Source organism: Lutra lutra, chromosome 7 (assembly GCF_902655055.1).
Source record: "Lutra lutra chromosome 7, mLutLut1.2, whole genome shotgun sequence".
NCBI lineage: Eukaryota > Metazoa > Chordata > Mammalia > Carnivora > Mustelidae > Lutra > Lutra lutra.
In genome coordinates this window covers 1,501,777-1,523,353 of record NC_062284.1, presented here as the reverse complement: position 1 = coordinate 1,523,353, position 21,577 = coordinate 1,501,777, and the positions used below count along the sequence as shown (strand labels likewise).

Genomic DNA, 21,577 nt, shown 5'->3' with positions numbered 1-21,577 from the left:
GAAAAACTCATGAAACACCTTCCCGAAGCTGAGACATTTTACCTTTCTTCACCCCAGCTCCTGGCTTCACCCCCGAACTCCTAGCCTACTCCTGCCATCTCCTCCTCTCCATCCATGTCCCTCCCTCCCAGATCCCACCTGTGTCCCTACAGGCCTCTGCCCCCTGCCCACCCCACCTCAGGTTTTCCCCAGATCCCTCCCTCCATCCCTCCCTTCTGCTCCCCCTACCTCCCCCCTACAGAGAGCTGCCCCTGGAGTCTCTGATGCCTATCAACGCTCAGCCTCTCCCAGACATAGAAGCACCCAGGAACGGACACACACCCTCAGCCCAGCTCTCTCTCTGACGCCCTCTGCCCTGGCTTTGCCCCTCTCAACTCGGCCTCAGGCTCTGGCGGTGCAGGTGCACACACACGGCCGCCCACAGCACACCAGCGCCGGTGCGCTAAGGGGCGCCCGGAATGGCAGCTTTGCTCCTCGGCCTCCCACGGACGCCCAGCTACAGCGCCCCGGGGGAAGGGGTCGCCAGAGAACCCTAACAAAACCAGACGACCCTCCCCGGTCCTGAAATGCAATTCTTTCTGTAAAAATGCCTTCCTTGAATAGGGGGAAAAAATAAACGTGAACACACCCCGTTTGCACAACAAACCGGTTAAGGAATCACGTCTCTTTCCACAGATACAACATCCTCTCGGAAACCGTCTATGAAACAAAGTGGTTTTCTTGCTGAAATGTGTGCCTTGATGAATGTATTCATGCGTCATCTGACAAAGAGATTTTTACGTTCAATTTTAAACAGCGAATTACTCTCTAACTGTGAAATATACAAAATAGTAGAAATGCTTGCGTGCACGGAAGGCTCTGGAATCTCTTTTCTGTTCTGGTGCTCTTTGGCGCTACAGACCAACTGGGTTTGTCCTCAGGGTTTGTCCTCAGTGGCCCGACCTCTGCCGGCGGCCTAGTTCTTCAAGACGGCAGTGGGCGGGCTCCTGGAGGAGAGACCGCTGGGGCTCCCCGCGCGCCTGGGAAGCCCGGGCTGCAGAGGCCCTCAGGGACTGAGACTCACCCTCTGGCTGAGGAAGACCAGGGCTCCCGGAGCTCACGTGATGGTCATTCAGTGTCCAGAGGCTCCGGCCCCAGCAGCAGGTCCCCTCGGCCTGGAGCATCTGATCGGGGGCCAGCGTGCTTCCTGTGAGGGTCAGGGAGCGGCTGCCTCAGGCTTCGGAGGCTCCGTGGCCACCACTCACTCATGTGGTTCTTGTCCACCAGCAACCACAGATGCCGTGTGCACGAGCGTGCCCGGCTGGGCACCAGTTTACGAACATCGGAATTAGAATGTCATGTAATTTCCACATCACGAGAGACCATTCCTTTATGCCCCCCCAACACCGATCATTTAAGAATGTGAAACTATTTCTCAGTTTGTGGGGCACAGAAGAAAAGGAGCGGGCCAGATGCGGCCGATCGGGCCCAATTTGCCAACCTCTAGCCTCTGCCAAGGAGCCCAGGCATCTGGCCCTGGAAGCAGCCCAGGGGGCTGAGCTCACACGGCCGGCCGACCGCAGCGGAGCTGCAGGTGCATGGATATTTCACCCCAGCCCGCGCCCTGCAGGAGCTAAGCTGTGGGGAACCCGCCCTGCACTTTCACTCCTGAGAAAAAACCATTCTTGGAGGCTGGGCTCCCAGGAAAGCACGGCCGGGCTCTGTGACGAGCCAGACCCTCCCCGAGGCTGCGGTCCGTCCCACGGGCCATCTGAAGAGGCTGCCGTGCCAGACCTATCGGAGGCAGAGGCCCAGGTGCACTGTCGTCCTCGAAGGCTGTCCCGAGAGAGAACACACAGTGACCTCCCAGAAGAGGAAGGGCTTTCCCTGGGCAGCTCTGTCATGGACTGGACAATCCGGCTGGACTGGACACACGACACACAGTCGAAGCGTGCAGTCTCCCCTGGGGCTCCCTCAGACTGGGAATCCTCAAGAGAGTGGGCAGCCAGGCCTGGGGGTAGGGGGCAAGTACCCGGAGCGGCTGGCTGGGCCTGAGGAGCGGGGAAGCCACAGGACCAATCCCACTCACACTAGTGCATGCCTGGGAAGGCTGTGTACGGTGGTGGCATCGAGGCAGAAGGCCTGGGGGGGGGGGGCGGTGTCCCTGGGACAGTGGCTTTAGTCTTGGGGAGGAGCCCCGAAGCGCTAAGAGAAGGACAGACCCTAATGATGGCTTGGGGGTGGGGGGAAGGAAGAGGCACCTGTGGCCACCTTCTCAGGGTGATGTCTTATGGGTGTGACCGTAAGAGCAGAGGGACCAGGAGAGGCAGGAGGAGCTGTGGGGGCACAGGCGGCCTCTGCTTCCTACACCAGAGGGCTGGTCAGGACCCCGGAGGTGAGGAGAAAGGGCGAGCAGAGGCTGGTCATGAACGTTGGACCACGGCCGCGCCAGTGGGTTCTGACGCTCTCACCAGTCGAGCTCATTTCCCCTGCTCTCTACCCAGAAAGCCGCGACTGCAGGTCCTGTGCTCCGAGAGGCAGTATCTCGCAGGGACACTCACTGCAGGAAAGCGAACCCTCTGTCTTTCCAACTCACTTCCCGGCGTGAAGATGGTGACAAATCAATCCCGAGGGTTCAGGTCATTCCACGCGGAAACATTACTGCTGGGCGGCTCCAGAGACCGGCGCGGCCACGGGGAGGGGACATGGAGAGAAAGCTGGGCTTGTCTGCAAAGGGATTCTGGCTTGTGATCAACAGGAGCTCTCTGCTTCCTTCGGGGTCCTCTGCCTTTCTCTTCCGGAAGAAAACAGAGCTCCCTCCTATCACACCGAAAATGTCTGCCGTGTGCTCATACGTCTGGGGTGAGACACGGAGCCTAGGGGCAGGTTCCCCCTCCCTGGGACCCCGGCCCTCCTCGAGTCCCAGCATTAACACGGATCAGACAAGGACACTTCAGCCAATGAGGTCATTCCTGCACCATTACGGTGTCGGGCTGAACACAGGACCGCAGCTGGCACGCAGGAGAAGCTCCGGGCTCCTGCCCCACGCACCTAGGATACCGGGTGAGTCACAGTCTGACTCCGTCCGTCTGTAAGTCATGCAGCATCCTCATGCCTCATGAGATAATGTCCCAGCAACTGTCAGCAGGTCGAATGCACAGGAGCACTGACGGCGACACCGCTGGGCGGATTCCCTGTGACACCTGGGGTCCACGTGCGGACGTGGACGGAGTACGTGAGTGCCCAGCCCTGCCTCGTGCGGGCCTGAGGAGAGGCACCCTCTGGCCCACGAGGAACGTCGCACGCCATCACCAACACGTGCAGCTTTACTGTGCAAACAGCAGTGGTGTGTAAGCCCCTGCACTAGGCCCACGGGTGCACAGAGCACACATGAGGACTGCACCCACCGTGCTCACAATGGGCTAGTGGGGACGGCCCTAACAGGAGCCCCAGAGAGGTCAGCGGGCGGCAGGGCCAGGGGTCAACGGGCAGGAAGTAGGGAAGAGACATGCAGACCATGATCCCCCAGAGGTCAGAGTCAAGAACACAGGGAACGGTCAGGGAGGCAGGTTCTGGGGACTGGCAGAGAACTTTCCGAGACCTGACACGTCCTAAATGTTTAAAAAAAAAAAAAAAGGGCCTTGTAAGTTCCATGTGTGTCCAAGAGTGCACCAAGCAAGCCCCAGGTGGCGAGCAGGCCGGGTGTCACCACAGGGACTCCTAAGACAAACGGCTCATACCTTCCTAAGACGGACTCCGTGCCCTCCACTCCCTGGCATACCGTGCCACAGCTCCCACAGTTAACTCCCATCTCCACAGAGAAGCCGGACTCGGTTTCTCCCCCAGACCAGGTGGCGAGCTGCCTCCCACTTGCTCCGTCGGCAGAAGCTCGCTTTCCTTCCGTCGGAGGTGCAGCGCTCCCGCGGCCTTCCCGGACGGATTCTGGGCGTCTACTCTGTATCGGGTACCGTACCAAGCATGTCCTCAAGCTCAGAACTGAGAGGGATGGTCCAATACAGAGTCAGTTTGAGCTGTGAACCAGAAAATAATTTTAAAACATGCCATAGAAGACACGTAGCGGAGGGACAAAGGCACATGTGTCCGTGTCTTAGCAGAAGGAGCTCCCTGGCTGGGTCCTGACCAGCCACCCCCGCGGGCTCCCCTCCCTGATGTCACTTTCTTCTCACCTTTTCCTCTCGGGTTTATGACCTTATGGCCCAAACGTGGATCGCAACAGTAACATCCAACGAAACTAATTTTGCACCAGTGCTGTTCACTGCATTGTACCGCTCCCCCCGCGACCTCACTCCAATTTGTGTGTCAAGACCCTGACCCTTGACACGATGGCACATGGAGACGGGGTCTCCGAGAGGCGACCAGGTTTGGATGAGGGCTTGATAGTGAGGCCTCCTGCTGGGCTTAGTGTCCTTATGAGAAGAAGCAACAACAGCGAGTCTGTCCCCCCATCCCCACCTCTGCGGACACAGCACACGCCAAGAGGGGGGCCTCGCACCAGGAACAGAACAGCCCACACCTCAATCCTGCACTTCCCAGACTCCAAACGGAGGAAATGAGCTTGTGTCACCAGAGCCATCTGGTCTACCGCACTTTGTCATGGTGGCTGGGTTGACTAACACTGTTGCTCAACAGGACCGAGTTGAAAGGGATGATTCCCATGTAGGAAGCGTGCTCCCCTCAACACGGTAATTTAACCTGGTCAAGAGCACTGGAACACTCCTCTTCACAGACCCTAAGGTAGAACAGTCACGTGACTAATGACCATAACCTTGCATCAACCACGCCTTCCCTTCCCTTAACTCTGTCCACTCCCACAGAGTGGCCTTGGGGACAGGCGCCATCGAGAAGCTGGGGTTTGCTGGGCTGGACAGAAGGTCAAGAGAGACTGAATTCTGGTGGCAGCTGGGGCTCCCTTCTACCCTACCAAGATGATGTCCTAAAGCCAACTGCGCTCTTCGGGCTAGGCTCAAAGTAGAAAGTACGGGGACGGCTGGAGTGAGGCCTGGCTGCCCCCAGCAACCCACAACTACATAAGGAAGCAGCAGAGACCTCAACCATCTCCTCCCCTGGCCACAGGAGGAAGACGACAGGCATCACACACTCACATGTCCACCTCTTCTCCTGTATCCATGCAAGAGTACACAGAACTCTCTTCTCCCTAAATGTCCCGTTCTGAGAAGTACTTAATTCACTTGAACCTTGTGGATACACTTGGGGACCTGAAATAGGGCCCAAGACCCTGCAGGTCATCCCATAGAAATACCACTGAAATGCCCACCGTCACTGAAGAAGGTGGGAAAGATTCATACCCATCAGGACTCCACATGCACAGGGCCACTTAGGGGTCATAGGAACAGAAGCCCACCACACCTGAGCAAGCCAAGGACGGAGGTGCACCTCAGGCTCCCGGCACGGCACTCCTGTGGGGAGCCATTCGGAGTCACGTGGAGTACCTGTGCTCCCTTGGTCCTCTCTGTCTTTGCTACGGTCTGTTTTCACTACACTCGGTTCAGGTTGGCGTTTCTTCTGATTTACCTTGCTCAGAACCCGCTGTAGCCCCAGACTCTGAGGCTTAGGTCTGCTCATTCGTTCCAGAAAATAACCCGGCCACTGGTGGCCCTGTCCGTGCTGCTGTCTCTGACCAGAGCTCCACAGTGCCCATGAAAGTAGGAGGCCTCACCTCTGTCTCGTGGCCACGTATCCATGCGTCCTCACTCTGTCTCTGTGCTAAATGCTCTGCAATTTCTCCCATTCCACTTTCTAATTCATTAATTCTCCATTCATCTGTGTTTAGTAGCTATTAAATCCGTCCATTGACCCCCTGATTTTGTTTATTTTTCAACGCTATAATTTCCCATCAGCCCACTTGGATTTAACGACAGCAGGCCGGCTGGCTGCCTCCACGGGGCTCCTGAGTACCCCCGGGGGACAGGCGTCTCATGAGGATCCACGACAGACTCAACATCTCAGGCCCCTTTCCGGTGCCCCGGAGCTAGGGAAGGCCCAGAGGGTGGTAAACGACCCCAGGGAAAAGGTGCATCTCGCCCAGGAAAAATGAGATGGGAGGTTCTAAGAGCCCAGCTGGGAGGGATGAGGCAGATTTAATTTGATGAGAAAAAAAAATGCAGTAAGATGGGGCCTGTGCTCAAGCATCATGAGAAATTCGTATCAGCTACAGTTCATCAGTTCAAAATCAGTAAACTATAGGCTAAAAACGGCCTTCTTTGTACCGTTCGATGTTTTAACATTAATTCTGTTTTTACTGACTTTAACACCGTGACCATGGCTTTCTTTGCCTGCACATGAGCCTGACAGACCACGGGCAATCCTTTAATTTTCAAACCTTTCAGTCCCTTTTTTCAAGCTGTAAATAGGAGAATACGGTCGTACTGTCAGGCATCTGTTGTTCTACTCAGAGAATCCTCTTCTTTTAAAAGAAAAGATTAACCTAAATGCTTCTTTGAAAAGTCACCATTTTCCAGTTGACGATGACACACCAGACTCCCGCCCGCCCCGTCTCTCCCTTCCTCCCGACACCCCGTCGATGACAGCGACCATGGCCCAATCCCAAAGGCCGACCAACGGGCATTTTCTCTGGGAAAAGAAACGAGCGGTCTATTTTCTGAAGAAATTTACGTCTCCCCAAAGCGATCAAGGAGCTAGGGCATGGGGGAAGAGACGGGGGACCATTCTGAGAAGTCTGCATCCAGCTAACAATTTCTAGAAAGAGTGAAGTAAGAGAAAGAATTTAATTTTTTTAAAGTATTCAGCCCTGAGAGTCAGAGACTCTGGTCGAAAGGGCCCATCGACACCCAGAACAGAGAATGACACAAATCCCCACCCCACACACCAACCCTTCACTGTACAGATGAGAAAAAACCCAAAGAGAGAAAGCGGGGTGCCCAAGGGCACAGGGGGCCTGCGGCAGGACCGGACACGGCTCTCCCCTCGCTCTCGCAGGCCGCCCCGGGCCCACCTAACACCGTCCCCCTCCCACCCCAGACAGCACGCTTGCTCGCCCAGCGCCTTCCTCCCGCAGCAGCCCGGGAGAGCCAGGGTGACGACCGCGGAAAGAGGGTGCCCCGGGCCTCAGAGCGGCTTCAGCCGCCGGCTGGGAGATGGGGCTTCTGAGCCCCGGCCATCGGGCAGACCCCGGAGACCACAGACCCGGAGCAGGGGTGATGGGCGGTGGGCTTGGCTGCCGCTGCCTCTGTGGCCTGCAGGGTGGTCCAGGAGCCCGGAGCGCCAGCAGCACCTGGAGGCTGGTTGGAACGCAAAGGCCAGCTGCTGACAGAGGGCCTGGGACCGGCCGGAGGGGCCACGCTCCCGCTAACCATGGTGATGCTGAAGCAAGGGGAGCCGGGGCAGGTCCTGTGTGGTGGCGCCACCTAGTGGGGGACGGGCCTAACTGCCCCGCCGCGGCAAGGGAGCGCTCCTGCACCGGCACCTTTGGTCCCATGACCCCGGGGCAGACGCTGCCCTCCAGCAGACCGGACGTACGTGCACAAAGACACAAACCCCGCCGTCCTTTCTAACAGTGTGTCCCAGCATCTAAGCCCCGTGATCGACACTGGGCAGACAGGTGACAGACCCGCTGAACGGACAAAGGCAAGTCCCAACTTCTTGCTTGTCCACTAAGTGCACAAACCCAATGGTCTTGGGGCCGGTTAAACAGCTGGAAGGAGAAGGAGGCACTGAGCCACCATGTGCAAGGCCGAGTTCCAGGCCCAGAGTCGGGCCGGCCCCGTCCTGGTCCGTCCAGGGCATGGGAGCGGCCGGGAGGGACAGCGTGCTTGGGCGATGGCCCCCTCTCCCACACCCCCCACCCCCGCCAGCAAGGACAGGGAGGAGACAGCATGACTGGTCTGCACTTGGGGGCCGAACCACGCTGGAAGGCAGCAGGTGGGGAGCAGCGGGGAGGAGGACACTCGCAACAGACGGGAGTGTAGCCGTGTCAGGGAGGGGAGCTGGCTGTGAGCAGTGGGGACAGCAGAGGCAGGGCCCGCATTCCCAGAGGCGTTCCCAGAGACGAGACAGGCAGGAGGAGCTGCGTGCACACGAGAGCCCCCCGACAGTCTGGGAGGGCCGCGGGCCATGGGGCTTCCTCACAAGCGCCCCCTTCTTCCATAAGCACACCTGCTTGTGGGCTCCCCGAGTTTTTCCTGCTTCCCTTCGGAGCCCTTGTCACACTCCACGCCACTGTGGCACCGACAGGAACAGCAACAGTGAGAACTGGTACCTCCCCGAACACAGTGACATACAACCCTCCAGTCCTCACCACAAACCATCGAGCGCCCCGTTTCCCATGTCTGGGAGCGGCGGCGCTAAGAGCCGCGGGCCGGGTACCCCAAGCCTGCTTCCAGTGCAAGGGGGTACCTTGCTCCCCTCCAAACCTGGAGCACACGGAACAGACCCCATGGCAGGCAATAAAGTAGCTGCCCCATTTTACAGATGGGTAAACAGAGGCCCTCGTCTGCACTGTCTCCTAGAAAACTGCATTCACATCACTCCCATGCACTGGGTTCTTACACACCTGCCCAGCAAGGTGAGCCACCAGGAACTACTGGGGTGGTCCCAACATCCCCCCGACTGTCTCTTGGGTCTCTGACAAGAGGAGGAGGGCGGGGGGGGGGTGGCATGTGAAAGAAGGGAGGAGGGAGAGGAGGTAGGAGAAGAAGAGAGAGAGAGAGAGAAGGATGAGGAAGGAATTCTCAGACTTCGGAAAACACAGCAAGTTTCTTTAGGCGAATTACACCCAAAATTATTCTGGTTTTTAAGTTATGAGGTCTTTACAAAGTCACAGTCAAATACCAACTTGGTTTTAAGTGGGACATAGAAGGGGCAAATTAACTTCCTTAACGCAGATGCAAACACACATGGAAGCCGGGCTGTGCACCAGCAACAGAGGACAGGACGAGTCTCACACTAATCGCCACCTGCAGGAAGGTCTGGCTGCTAACTGCCCTGCGTTTCAGGCATTCCACATGAGCAACTTACCTGAAAAGCTTTTCAATTTGTGTGTCGGGAAAGTTGGTGATTAAACACTTCAAATCCCTGTTGACTTTGTTGGAGACATGATCATTCTTACACAGTTAGATGACAATTATTTTATTTGTCAAATGAAGTTGCTATTTGGTTTAGGACAGTATTAGCCTTCCAGTATTTTTTAAAACTCCCCTGGGACCTGTACTCGCTGAGGAGTCTCTGGAACCACCCGTGAATGGTGTGCAGAGCCCAGAGACGAGGCTCAGCAAACATGCCAGGAGGGATGTCAGAAGCCGCTCATCCCTGTCGTCAGCCTTGTCTGCCCGGGACCCTGACTCATCCACACAGAGACCCCCTTCGGAGTGACAACTGTTAAAAGTAGTCTTGTGACACAATGTCACTTTGGTGGCGTTTTTGATAAAAAATTTTAAAAAGCACCACGCCCATGCCACCGTGCGACAGCATCAAACAAAAAGAAATGAAGGGATATTTCGCCAAATGACTGACCTGCCCTTGGCCACAACGTGAAGGCCACCGAAGGAAAAGAAAAGACAGCACGAGACCAAAAGAGGCCTCTGAGGAATGATTCCAGCACTGAGGGGAAGGCCGAGGACATTGAGATGATGGACCTGGAGGGCAGGACGCAAAGCCGAGTGCGTCCAACGGAGATAGACAAATGCCACGTGATCTCACTCACGTGTGCAATACAAGAAATAAAACAAATGAATAAACAACAAAAGCAACAAAACCAGATTTCTTAAATACAGGGAACAAAGTGGTGGTTGGAGGTGGGGGAGGTGACATGAACCAAAGGGGATGAAGAGGTACGAAAGCCCCATTATGGATAAAGCGGCCGCAGCGATGTCAAGTGCAGCGCAGGGAACGAGCGTGAGCCCCGCCTGCACCTGCCTGCGGCTAAGGTAACATTGTGCGTCAGTTACACTTCCGTCAGAAAACGATACAAAGAGAGAGACACCACAACTAACTACAATTTGCAACTCTGGATTAACCCCACAGCCAGGCAAACGATGTTTCCAGCTCTGAAGAACACCGCACTGACAATATGGGTAAAGTCCGTGGGCCAGACGTCACTGTCATATTAGGGCAGACTTCTTGATTCGGGCGCAGGCTATCGCTATGCGAGAGAATGTCCTTATTCCTAGTGATGTGGGGTCACCGAGTGCCATGGTCTTGAGACGAATTTGGTGCAAAAAGGGTGCTTTTATGAAAGCACGGGGACGGGACGCGCGGGCAGAGCGAGCTGCCCTGGGAAGGTGAGGCATGACTGATTCTGTGCTTTCGGGTTTGTGGACGCAGGGGGTAGAGATGACATAAGTTTCTCAAGAATTTCTGCATGCTGAGAGCAGGGTCTACGGGACCTTGGAGGTCTGGCTGTCCTCGAGATAAGGCCGCTTTTAGTCTCTCCAGGAACAGGAAGGCAGCTATGCGTTCCCTGAGGAATGTCATGCCTGCGGGTCTCAGGTGACGGCATAACTCTTCATTGGTTTGTCATCTGGGAGACAGGGACACCGATTCGGTCATCCACTCAAGAAATATGTATTAAGCACCAATTATGTGCCAGGCCTTGTGCGAGGGACGGGAGACACTGGGGTTTAAAAAAAACAAAAGGTTCCAACTGGAATGGAAATGAAACTGAACGGAAATGAAAACTCAAAGGTTTCTGGCAAATCCCCGCATCACCTGGGTGTTTCGAGCTCCACACGTCCGAGAGCAAATGTGCTCCCCCGCCACTTCCCCCAAAGACCCCCAAATTTCCAGACCTCATCCGCATCCGCTGCCTTGGGACGTGGTGCCCTAACCACCCACACACACCCGGTGCGCATCAGGAACCCGGCTGCTCCGTCCCTGCATCAGCTACGTCCAGCCCGTCATTGGCTCAGTCGGTTTCACTCCTAACCTACCCCAGGGTCCCCCCGTCTCCCCCCATGTCCACGGCCCCCGGAGCAGGCTGCCCCCATCCCCCACCTGGACTGCCCACGCGGCCTTGCCGCCGGTGTTCTTTACCCAGCTGGCAGATGCAGCGGCTGGAGAGAGCTTTCCAGAACACTGCTTGGGTCACATCACACCCTGCTCACGACATTTCGGAAGCCGCCTGTTGCCTCCAAAACAAAGACTCCTTTCTTTCCTATTCCTTATTTTGTGGAGAGCCTCACACATGGGATTGTTTCATAAGCGGCAGACTCCCCGACCACGCGGTGAGCTCCGGGAAAGCGGAAAAACCGCAAAACCGCGCCTGGCTCTGCACGCTGCTGTGAGCGCACGATTGGCATGCAAATTAATATTTGTTTAATTAGGTAGATAGGCAATTGAAATAATTAGTGTCTGGCTCTGGCCAGTGGATGGAGACTCATTACCACCAGGGACCGAGGGGGAGGAGGAAGTAGAGGAGGTACAGGCTTGGCAGAGCCTCGGGGACACACAGACAGATACACCAGGCAGGCAGCTGGAGGCCGACGTTAGGGAAAGGCACAGGCTCCTGTCCCAGATGGAGCTCTCTGCCCCAAGCCCACCCCTTCAGCATCTTTCTCTGCCCGTCAGAGGAGCCGGCAGGTTTCTGCGTGCCCTCGCCCCCAACGTGCTGTCGGTCACTTGCATAAACCTGTCCCGACACGTGCTCTCGAGAGCGGTCCAGAAGCCACTGGCCACGCACGCAGCTGGCCTGTTGCGCTCAGCATCCTGCTATCCCCCGGCATGGGACACAGCACCCTCCGGAAGGAGGCGGGGGCACTGGGGTAAGGCTGCCTGAGCCACGCTGCAAGTTCTCTGGTGCGAAATGCTTTCAAAAGGAGAGAACACAGCTGTGAGCCTTGATCACATTGATTCATTTTATCCTTTGGGGGGCCTGGACTCCATCAAGCATATCAAATTACAGCAAATGATTCCAGACTACGCCTCGTCTCAAACTGCTGATGGTATAGAAACATCAACGCTGTTCTAAAAATAATAATAAAAAATTCCTGCCGTTCTGTTATTTCACATTTAAATTAACTTTCTTCATGGGTGTCATAATGATCTGAAGGGGGTCGTCTCGTCCTTCCAGCCACCGGATTTTCTTACACTGGGCAGTGGTCGCTAGGGCCAGCCCCTTACTTCTCTGCCGGCCACTCGTCCCACAGACCTTCTGGATCCCCTTTCCAGTTGCCACGGCCCAGAGGAACAGACCAGGGCTTCCCGACCTGGGCACCAGTGCCATCCAGGTCTGGAGAAGTCTTTGTTGTAGGGGGGCTGCCCCATGACTGCAAGAGGTTAGGCAGCACCCCCACCCCAGGGCTGTGACAACCGGGAAGCCCTCTAGACCACCGATGCTCCCTGCAGCTCTGCGTCGTGTGGACACACCTCTGCCCCCCATGCCAGGCTCCCCGGTGCTCTGCCACACAGCTCAGTCAGAGGTCCCTCCAAGAGGAGACAGAGAGTATCATCCACGTACCATGAATTTAAAACAATGGAGGTGGGGCGCCTGGGGGGCTCCGTCGTTAAGTGACCGCCTTTGGGTCAGGTCATGATGCCGGGTCCTGGGATCCGAATCGGGGGGGGGGGTCCCAGCTCAACGGGGGGTCTGCTTCTCCCTCTCCTTCTGCCTGCTGCCCCTGCCCCCGCTCATGCTCTCTCTCCATCTCTCTGTCAAATGAATAAATAAAATCTTTAAAAAAAAAAATGGGGGCGTGAATCAACTTCAGGCCTCCTGGTGCCTGGGAGTCCGGAACTCCACTCATTAGCTGAGGTCCCACAGGGCAGCCACATCGCTCTCCTGACTCCCTTCAGTCACTTACCAGCTTCAGTGGCTTTTTCCACACAGTACCCCTGGTGCCCTCTGGGGGGTCCTCCCCGGCTGTACCACCAAGCCTGTCCTTTGCCGCCAGGGCCTGGGTAGAGCGGGGCCCAGTGCAGGAGGGACCGAATCGAACACACACTTTCCCCCAGTCACTAAAACCTCCTGAACCTGCGTCTGAAGCTGGAGTAATGGCCACCGACCGTCTAAGCCACAATGCTCAGGCGAAGGGACAACGGCCCCCACCCTGCCGCGAGCTCTCCCAGCCCCGGGCGCCGGCAGCCGGCCGGTCTAGTTGGAAACGTGTCCTTCCGTCCAGGTGCATGTGTGGACACTCAGCAGCGATCCAGGCCTTCTAGGACAGTTACCGGCCCCTTCCATGGGGAGAAGGCCACGTGGGAGAGGTGACGTGGCAAGAGGCCCACGTCCTGCTCCCCCACTTACACAGCGGGGGCCCCAGGCAGGTCTCGGAGCTGGGCTGAGCCTCGGGTTTAAGCTCTGCGTAAACCAGGTGGAAATGCAAACACAGAAACCCACCGGACGGGTGGATTCTCTCCCAGGACGTTAAGGTAAGGGAGACAAGGAATCGTGTCACGACCTCTTTAACTCTGGGGACGGCTGTGACCGTGTTGTGTGGGACTCGGGCAAACAGAAAAGCACACCAAACGCCCCCCAATGGGAGAGGCTGAGCGAACGGACGCGGGCAGGGTGCTGACACGAAGGCCGCGGTGACCTGGCCACCAAGATGGGAGGATGACACGACGCAAGGACGCCCCGGACTCTGTACGTGCATGCGCTGCTCCAGGGGAAAGTCTGCAATGACACACGCAGAGATGCTCGTGATGGGTGGCGGAACTACCTTCGCTTTTGTACATTTGCTGGCTGTTTTGTTTAGAATGAGCAGGTATACTGTGGCCTTGGGGAAGGGGACGGCTATGAGGACGACAGAAGGGGGCTGGTCAGCAGGGGCTAGGGGACCCCGTGGCTCTGCCTGGCCACTCTCCCAGCACAACTAGAGTGAGAGAAGATGCCTCCTCCTTCTGTACAATGTACAAATATGGGAACCCCTTGCTTGTGAACATTTTTGCTTGTTTGTGGATTTGCCTGGAAAATGGTCAAGCTGTTGCAGTCTGGAAAGCCAGAGGCTCCTTATCGGCCCAGGGCTCTGGCCTCTGACTGCTGCAACCGTGGCAGCCACCAGTGGGGGTTCGTGGGGTGGTCCTTTGAACAGAAATGAAGCTGCCCCTGGCTCTGGCCAGTCCCAACTGGACCTTATCTGCAGTGCCTGGTCACTATCCAAGCCCCATCCGTGGTTCCGCACACAGAAGGCAGGGAGGGGAGGACCCCTTCCAGGAGGACCCTAGCGGGACTCTAATAAGGGACCTGGTGGGGACAGGTCTTCTGCTACCCCCAGCTGGTGGCCAGGTTATGACCAGTCTAACCTCCCCTCCTGGGGAGGATGATAAGATTTGTGCTTCTCCAAGTTTCCTTTATAATGAGATAAAGTCTGGAAGAACTGGTTTGGGGAGGGACTACCCTGGTAGGATTTACAGATCAAAATCAGTTCCCACAAATAAAGACCAGAATCTAAATTAGACGGCTCTGGCCTCCTGTTTCAGAGACCTGCAAATACACTGCCCCCAGCCTTGCTTTCTTGTCTTCAAGGCAGGCATGTACAGGCAGCCACATACAAAGCTGTGACATAATTCCCTGGCATCCATGCACCCACACACCCATGCACCTATGCACCCAGACACCCATGCATTCATATACCCACGCATCCACATACACAGGTACCCAGGCATCCATACACCCAGTCACCCAGTCACCCATGCACCCATGCACCCATGCACCCATGCACCCAGGCACCCATGCATCCACCTTCCTGGATGCCCACTACACCAGATGCGATATGACAGGTGCTGGGGCTGCACAGTGAGAAAGGCATTCCCCGCTCCCCCCCCCACCCCCCGCCTGCCGTGGGGCTTCCAGGCCAGCAAGAGCCCCAGGCGTCCACCAATGACTACGCGATTTACCATCTCACTCCCGGTGAGGTGAAGCGCTCCGGATGTGAAGTCCACCCACGGGGCCCCGGCAGAGAGCAGTGCAGGCAGCTTTATCTGGATCGAGGCATTGGGAGAGGTTCCCCCATCCCCCCAGCTGAGTAAGAATCCAAGCTGAGACCAGGAGAAACCAGTGTTGGACAAGGAAACACTCCTGGCGGCGGGGGGGCGGGCAGGAGAGACAGGTGAACTGGGACGGGTGCCAGCAAAAGCCCTCGAATGCAGAGGTTGGGCCAGAGGCAGGAGACAGTTGTATCACTCACAGGACGCTCTGTGTGTGTCCGCACCCGCCAGCCTGCCCCGCGCAATGACGGCCCCACAGCCTCTGTCTGAAAGCCCCATGTCTCCATGCACAGCGGCGCCACCGGACCGTGCCAGGGCGTGCTCCTGACCTTACAGCCCTGCGCAGACATGACCTTAGGGCAAGAGGAAGAGAGGCAGAAGGATGTCCCTAGGCAGGTGAGGGAGAGTCAGCACAGACCCACAGTGAAGCAGTGGGTGGGGGGGGCGCTGCCGGACCGAGATGCTTCAGCCCCACTGTTTGGTCCTCTGGGGTCTCATTCCCCCCAAGAAAATCGCTCAGCGGAGCTGGGGAAAAGCTAGTTGACGTCCCTCCCCATATGTTCATTCTGCAGCCCAGGTCCCTGGGGCCAGGTGGCCGCTGCCTCCCCAACAGCTCCAGCCCCGTGTCCCGGGGGCATCCCAACTTGTGTCCAATGATGAAGCCTCAAACACACCCCCCGGCCCCATGTGTCTCCACCTTCCTGCTGCCTCCCACCACCCAGGCGTCAGGACGGACGGCGGGGGCCTCCCCCACTCCTCCTCTTCCTCTCACCCTCTCCCACCCCCTGCCACAGAGTCCTGAAGCTCTGCCCAAAGACAGAGCTGCTGCAGGTGGCTACATGGGGGGGGCAGCACCACTGCGATGGACGAGGACGAGCCTGGTGCCCCGGCACTGTTCCACACGGCATGCCAGCCCCAACGTCTATCTCACCTTCTCCTACTTCTCTCCGACTCCCCTGCTGGCTGGGCCATGTCAGCAACCTCCAGCTGGAGCCTTGCCTCACATCCTGCCTTCCAATCTGCTCTCCACACAGCAGCCGGGGACAGCATGGTGACACACAGGGCAGAGCACGTCCCTCCCCGGCTCCGGACCCCATGGCGGCCTTCTACTGCACCTAAAGTCTGACCGACTCCATGGCCTTCCTTCTGGGAGCCGGCCTCCACCCACGCCTCCAGCTTCCCACACCACTTCACCCCTCCTGGACCACCGGCCACTCTGTACTATCTGGTTCCTCAAGGCAGACTGGCCTTTCAGACTTTAGGGCCTTTGCAGACGTTCTTCCCTTCGTCCAGAATGCACCTCCTTGCCCATGTTTCTCTTCATCTCCCAGATCGCAGCTCACACGTTGCCTCCTCAGGAGAAGAATACAGAAGACAGTCTAGTCTCTTCAACACATGGTGCTGGGAAAACTGGACAGCCACGTGCGGAAGAACGAAAATGGGCCCCTCGTACAGCACGCACAAAACTCAACTCAAAATGGAGGAAAGACCTAAACATGAGACCCCAAACCACACAACTCCTAAAAGGAAAAGTGGGCAGTCATCTTGGACATCGGCCATTGCAACATTTTTCTAGCTACATCTCCTCAGGCAGGGGAAACACAAGCAAAAATGAACCGGTGGGACTTCATCAAGATAAAATGCTTCTGCACAGAGAAGGAAACAGTCAACAAATCAGAAAGGCAGCCTGCGGAAGGGAAGGAAATATTTGCCAATGACACAGCTGATAAAGCGTTCATATCTAAAATGCAGAGAGAACATACACGACTCAACACCAAACAACAAATAATCTCACTAAAAAATATGCAGAGGCCCTGAACAGACATGTCTCCAAAGAAGACACGTGGATGGCCAGCAGACACCGGAGAAGATGCCCCACACAGCATCGGGGAAAGGCAGGTTGAAACCACAGTGAGGTCCCGCCTCACCCAGTCAGAAGGGCTCAAATCAGCAATAGCAGAAACAACCAGTGCTGGCGAGGATGCGGGGAAAGGGGACCCTCGTGCACTGTTGCTGGGATAGCAAATGGGTGCAGCCTCTCTGGAGAACAGGACAGGGCTTCCTCCAAAAATTTGAAAACAGAATTACCCTACGATCCCACAATTCCACCCCGGGCAGTTACCTAAAGAAAACAGAAACGAATTCAAAAGGATACATGTAACTCTGTGTTCCCAGCAGCAGGATCTACAGTAGCCAAGACAAGGAGGCAACACAAGCGTCCGTCGACAGACGCACAGATGAAGATGTCGCGCGTACACGCAACCGAGCAGGACTTGGCCGAAAAAAGAACGAGGCCTTGTCATCTGCAAGGGTGCGAAAGGACCCAGAGGGCATTCTGCTAAGTGACACAAGCCGGACGGGGAAAGACAAACACTACATGATTCCACTTACAGGCAAGAGCTCTAAGACCAGACCATGAACAAAAAAACTCACAAACACAGAGAACAAACTGGTGGTCACCAGACGGGAAGGGAGTCAGGGGACAGGCAAAACGCGGGAAGGGGAGTGGGAGGTCTGGGCTTCCGGGTACAGGACGAGTAAGTCACAGGAATGAAAGGAACAGCACAGGGAACGCAGTCAGCCGTATCCCGGCCGCGCTGGACGGCGACAGGTGGTAGCCGCCCTTGGGATGAGCCCGGCATGGCGCACCGTGTGCCGCAGAATCACTAGGTGACAGGCCTGGAACTCCTACAACGTTCCGTGTCAACTACACTTGACCACAAAAAAGAAAATCAAATACGTTTAATCTCAACCTGGAATATAACCTCATAAGGCATCTCATTACATCGTCCCCACCTACTCTGTCCATTTATACCTTCTCCGCTTACAGATGCGTCCGCCCCCATGACAGAAGGCATCCCATCCCCGCAGCCAACAGCGAGGCCTGGTCCCCTGACCCCCAAGGACTGTCTTACAGAACCTCTGCTACATTACGGATCAGATACCCGGCGCCTCCCCCGGGCCCCACGCCCACCTGCTCTCACCTACAAAATGTCTGGGAGCATGGGAGCAGCAACGACTTCCATGCTAAGTACACAGCTCTGACTGCCTGTGCAAGATAACCAGCAAACACCAGGACACCTCGATGAATGCTCCCAACTCTTAAAAATCATGACCGACTAGGGACCCAGGATAGAATGTCCTTTAGCTTGTTTTGTAGAAACTGTCATATGAGAGCACTCTGATTTGAAACCTGGTGATCGATAGGAAGTTTGCTCTCTGTGGAGCGATCCAAACGGGAAAGCAATACAATCAAACGCTAATAAAGAATTTTAAAAAAGGTTTCCCCTCCAAGAGGCAAGCCTCAAACCTCCTTCATTTCTTCATGCTGTTAATAATCTTATAACACATCTGTGGGATTCTTTACGGCTGCGTGTGCCCATGGGCAGCAAGGAGCTCAGCGGCCATGGTGGTCCTGGTTTCACACTGCTGACCACCCACGACTGAGCTCTCAGTACCTGGCACATAGTAGTTGCTCAGTAAATACTGGCTGAGGGACAGACCGGCCTCTTTCTCAGACATCACTCCTTTCACGGGGCAGAAGCCAACGGGCTGCCAGTGCATCGCCAGGCTCATGGCACATGGCTACAAGATCAACCTTAAAAAGATTCTTTACTGAAAAGCAGACCAACACTGTATGTTAATTAATTGAATTTAAATACATTTTTAAAAAAAGAAGACCACAGGTTTCACATGTGGATGGTCCAGCAGCAAAATGAACTTTTTTCTTAAAGCACAGTACTTGACTTTTTCTAAATGCACATTTTTAAACCAAACCGAGATGGACGCACCTTACGTAACTGACAGAGAGTCTGGGCTAAACTGCAGAGCTTTCCCTCCGGGGTTCCTACAACAGCGATGTGTCTCGTAACTGATGGGCCCGTGAGTTCCGTGAAATGCAATATGTAAAGAAATTGGGCTTCCGGGTCTGCTGGGTTGGGCGCTCCTCCGCCCTGAGGCAGAGGGGCGGGCAGGGCCACGGGGTCCCCCACAAGCTCCACGGGCGTCTCCTGGAGCTCTGAGTCCACCGCATCCCTGGGCGTCCATCTGGGTCCCTAGGAGCACTGCGAGGACAGCCACCGGAGGACAGCCCGTGCCTTCCCCCATCTGCCCATATAACCTGAGCCCGGAATGACCCTATGTTCTCCGTAGGACAAGCTCTCTCTGCTCTACACTCCCAGTTTCAGAAGCTAGTGCCCACAAGGCTTTGTGTGCATCCCCAGCATCATGCAGCACACCTGTCCAGCAGGTACTGTTTGTTACGAAGCCAGTTTCCTCGTGCCTCCCGTCAGCCTCGGAACTCTCTGAGGTCCAAGAGGTCCTTCCTTACCTTTGCCCTGGCCCAAACCCGGAGCAGTGCTTGCTGCGTCCAAAGTGTTCGACGCCTCTGTTGAACCGACCCAAACGTCCCTCCGCCTACAGCTGTTTGCCCCGAGGACGACCTTCCCGTACCATACACTCGATTCCAACGACCAGAGACATGGAGAGAAAAGAAGTCTAGTCATTGATTTCAGGAAAAAAGTAGAAATTCTGTCTCTGAAATCATACCTTTCGATTCCTTTACTGTGTGCAAGCAAAAGCCTCCTTAACTCCTCTGTAAACACTCACTGCAGGGAGTGTCCTGATGGTGCCTAATTCCCGGTGCTCTCGGGTCTCACTGCGCCTCAGACCCTCCTGCTCCCACTACAAAGGATGACGGTGGAGTGCAGGCACCGGAAAGGCAGCCCCCTTGTCCCCTGTGCTGTTCTGGTTAAGGATAACCTTCCACGCGTGAAACGAATCCAAATCTTTCCTATTCCATATAAATCAGAAATGCTTAAATATCACCCAAAATAGGAGTGAAACAATGCACGAGCGCAACAGAAGATTCTAGAACACCTCCCTGGTCTAGGGCACAGAGGCCGACCCCGGCCAGAGAGAACGGGGAGAATCAGCAAGCTGTGAGGGCCTGGAGCAGGGAGGGGTCAGGCACAACCGGACACCCAGACTGGGGGGCACAAGCCAGGAGAACTCAGGGGGCCCAGCCTTTCTCTCTTCAGAGACCACGGCTCCCCCAAGGAGCTGCTAGAATCCGGACCTGAAACCCAAACAGGAGATCTGTGAGCGGCAAATCAGAGGTTTAAATGGGGGTCCTATCACCTGAACACCCGGAGAATGGGAAGACTCCAGCTCCGTCCAGCATCACGGATCCAGAGTGCCCTCCCCATGCCTTACGGAGACAGCTACCGGCATAGGGGCCTGCCGGCGGGCAGCCCCGGGCTGGGAAAATGGAACCAGTGGGCACGGGGGCAGAGGCGACAGGCTGTGGCCTTTGGACCCTGGGCACAAAGGAGCAGCACAAATAAATCTCAGTGCATTTGCCTGTGTTTACCAAGCTCTTACCCTTTGCAAAGCAACAACATCCCGGGAGAGGGGAGAGGCAGGAAGGGGGGGGGTGTTCAAAGAAGCATATGGGGCAGTGGGCTGGGGCGACAGGCGTGGGGACCCTGCCTCTACAGTCAGTCCAATCTGCAGTCTCCCCTCGGGCTCCCACCCAAGATGACCCATGCCTGCGGCAGGAGAGTCTCCCACCGGCCCAGGCGCAGGCATTCGGGTGCCCGGCCCCGCCAAGCCAGGCAGCTGCCCTGACTGAGTCCAGGCGGCTCTGGAACAGTGTCTGGGTCGGACCCCCTTCCAAATATGCTGTAAGGGGTTCCGCGTGTGGATATGCTGGGTTATGCCTGCTCTGACTTTGCTCCTCTTTCCAATGTAAGCCTCTACAGTACCTTTGTTTAACTGCCTTCGCTTTTTTTTAATGTCATAACACTGAAGTCCATCGGTTTGTTATTGATTTTCCAGCAGCCGACCAGGTTGAAACCACAGACTCTGGGAACCAGCCAACCAGAGCAGCTGTGTCCACACGGGCCACGCTCCGCTCGCCGTTCTGGACCACCAGCTCCCGATCTGAGAGCCAAGACTCCCTGTGTCTCTCACGGAGCCTCCTTCCTTGGAACACCTCCGACTCCCCACCTCTGTGTCTCCAGGGCCTCCCTTTACCCTTACCCACATCTGAGCTGTGCCAAGTCCAGCCCCGCCCCCACCTGCCCAAGGGTGCTGTTCCTCTCTATCCAGAGCTGGATCCTGGACATCTCACCACCCTCCCCCCGACCATGGGCCTCATTTCAACCAGCCTCCCTGCCTCCAGGCTCGCGCCTTCCGATGTTATCTAGAAGTCCACCTTCCTGAAGAGGTGATCATGCGACTTCCTCATTCAATACCACTGAGGACTCCTTAATGTGTGTGTTGCAGGATGGGGGGGGGGGTCCAGACTCCTCAAAGTGTCCTTCAAAGACAAACAAGTCAGTGAAATCCCACTGCTCCCACCTGTAACCCCAACACCCTGCATACTCACTGAAACCTACCCAGTGTGCGTCTGCCCCTCGAGCTGTCCCCTCCACCTGCAAGGACCGTCGGCCCCCAGCTCTGCACATGCAAACCCTCCAGTCCCACCAAGGTGGGCTGGGAAACGTCTCATCTCCAGAAGCTTTCCCCAGCCAAAGATGGAGGGGACCCTTTACTCCTAACTCTGATGACCCGTACTTTTTTCTTTACTAGGCACCCGCCCCCAACCTGAATCTCTAACACACGGACCTTTCCGCACTGGGAATTCCTGGAGGGCTGGCCTGGTCTGACTGCCGCC

The 21,577-nt window shown here is 56.2% G+C and overlaps 1 protein-coding gene across 4 annotated transcripts in view; it reads right to left on the bottom strand.

Moving 5' to 3' along the window:
• The window catches only part of ARNT2 (aryl hydrocarbon receptor nuclear translocator 2), a 145,274-nt gene that overhangs the window by 122,664 nt on the left and 1,033 nt on the right, over positions 1-21,577 (bottom strand). The window lies entirely within an intron of this gene.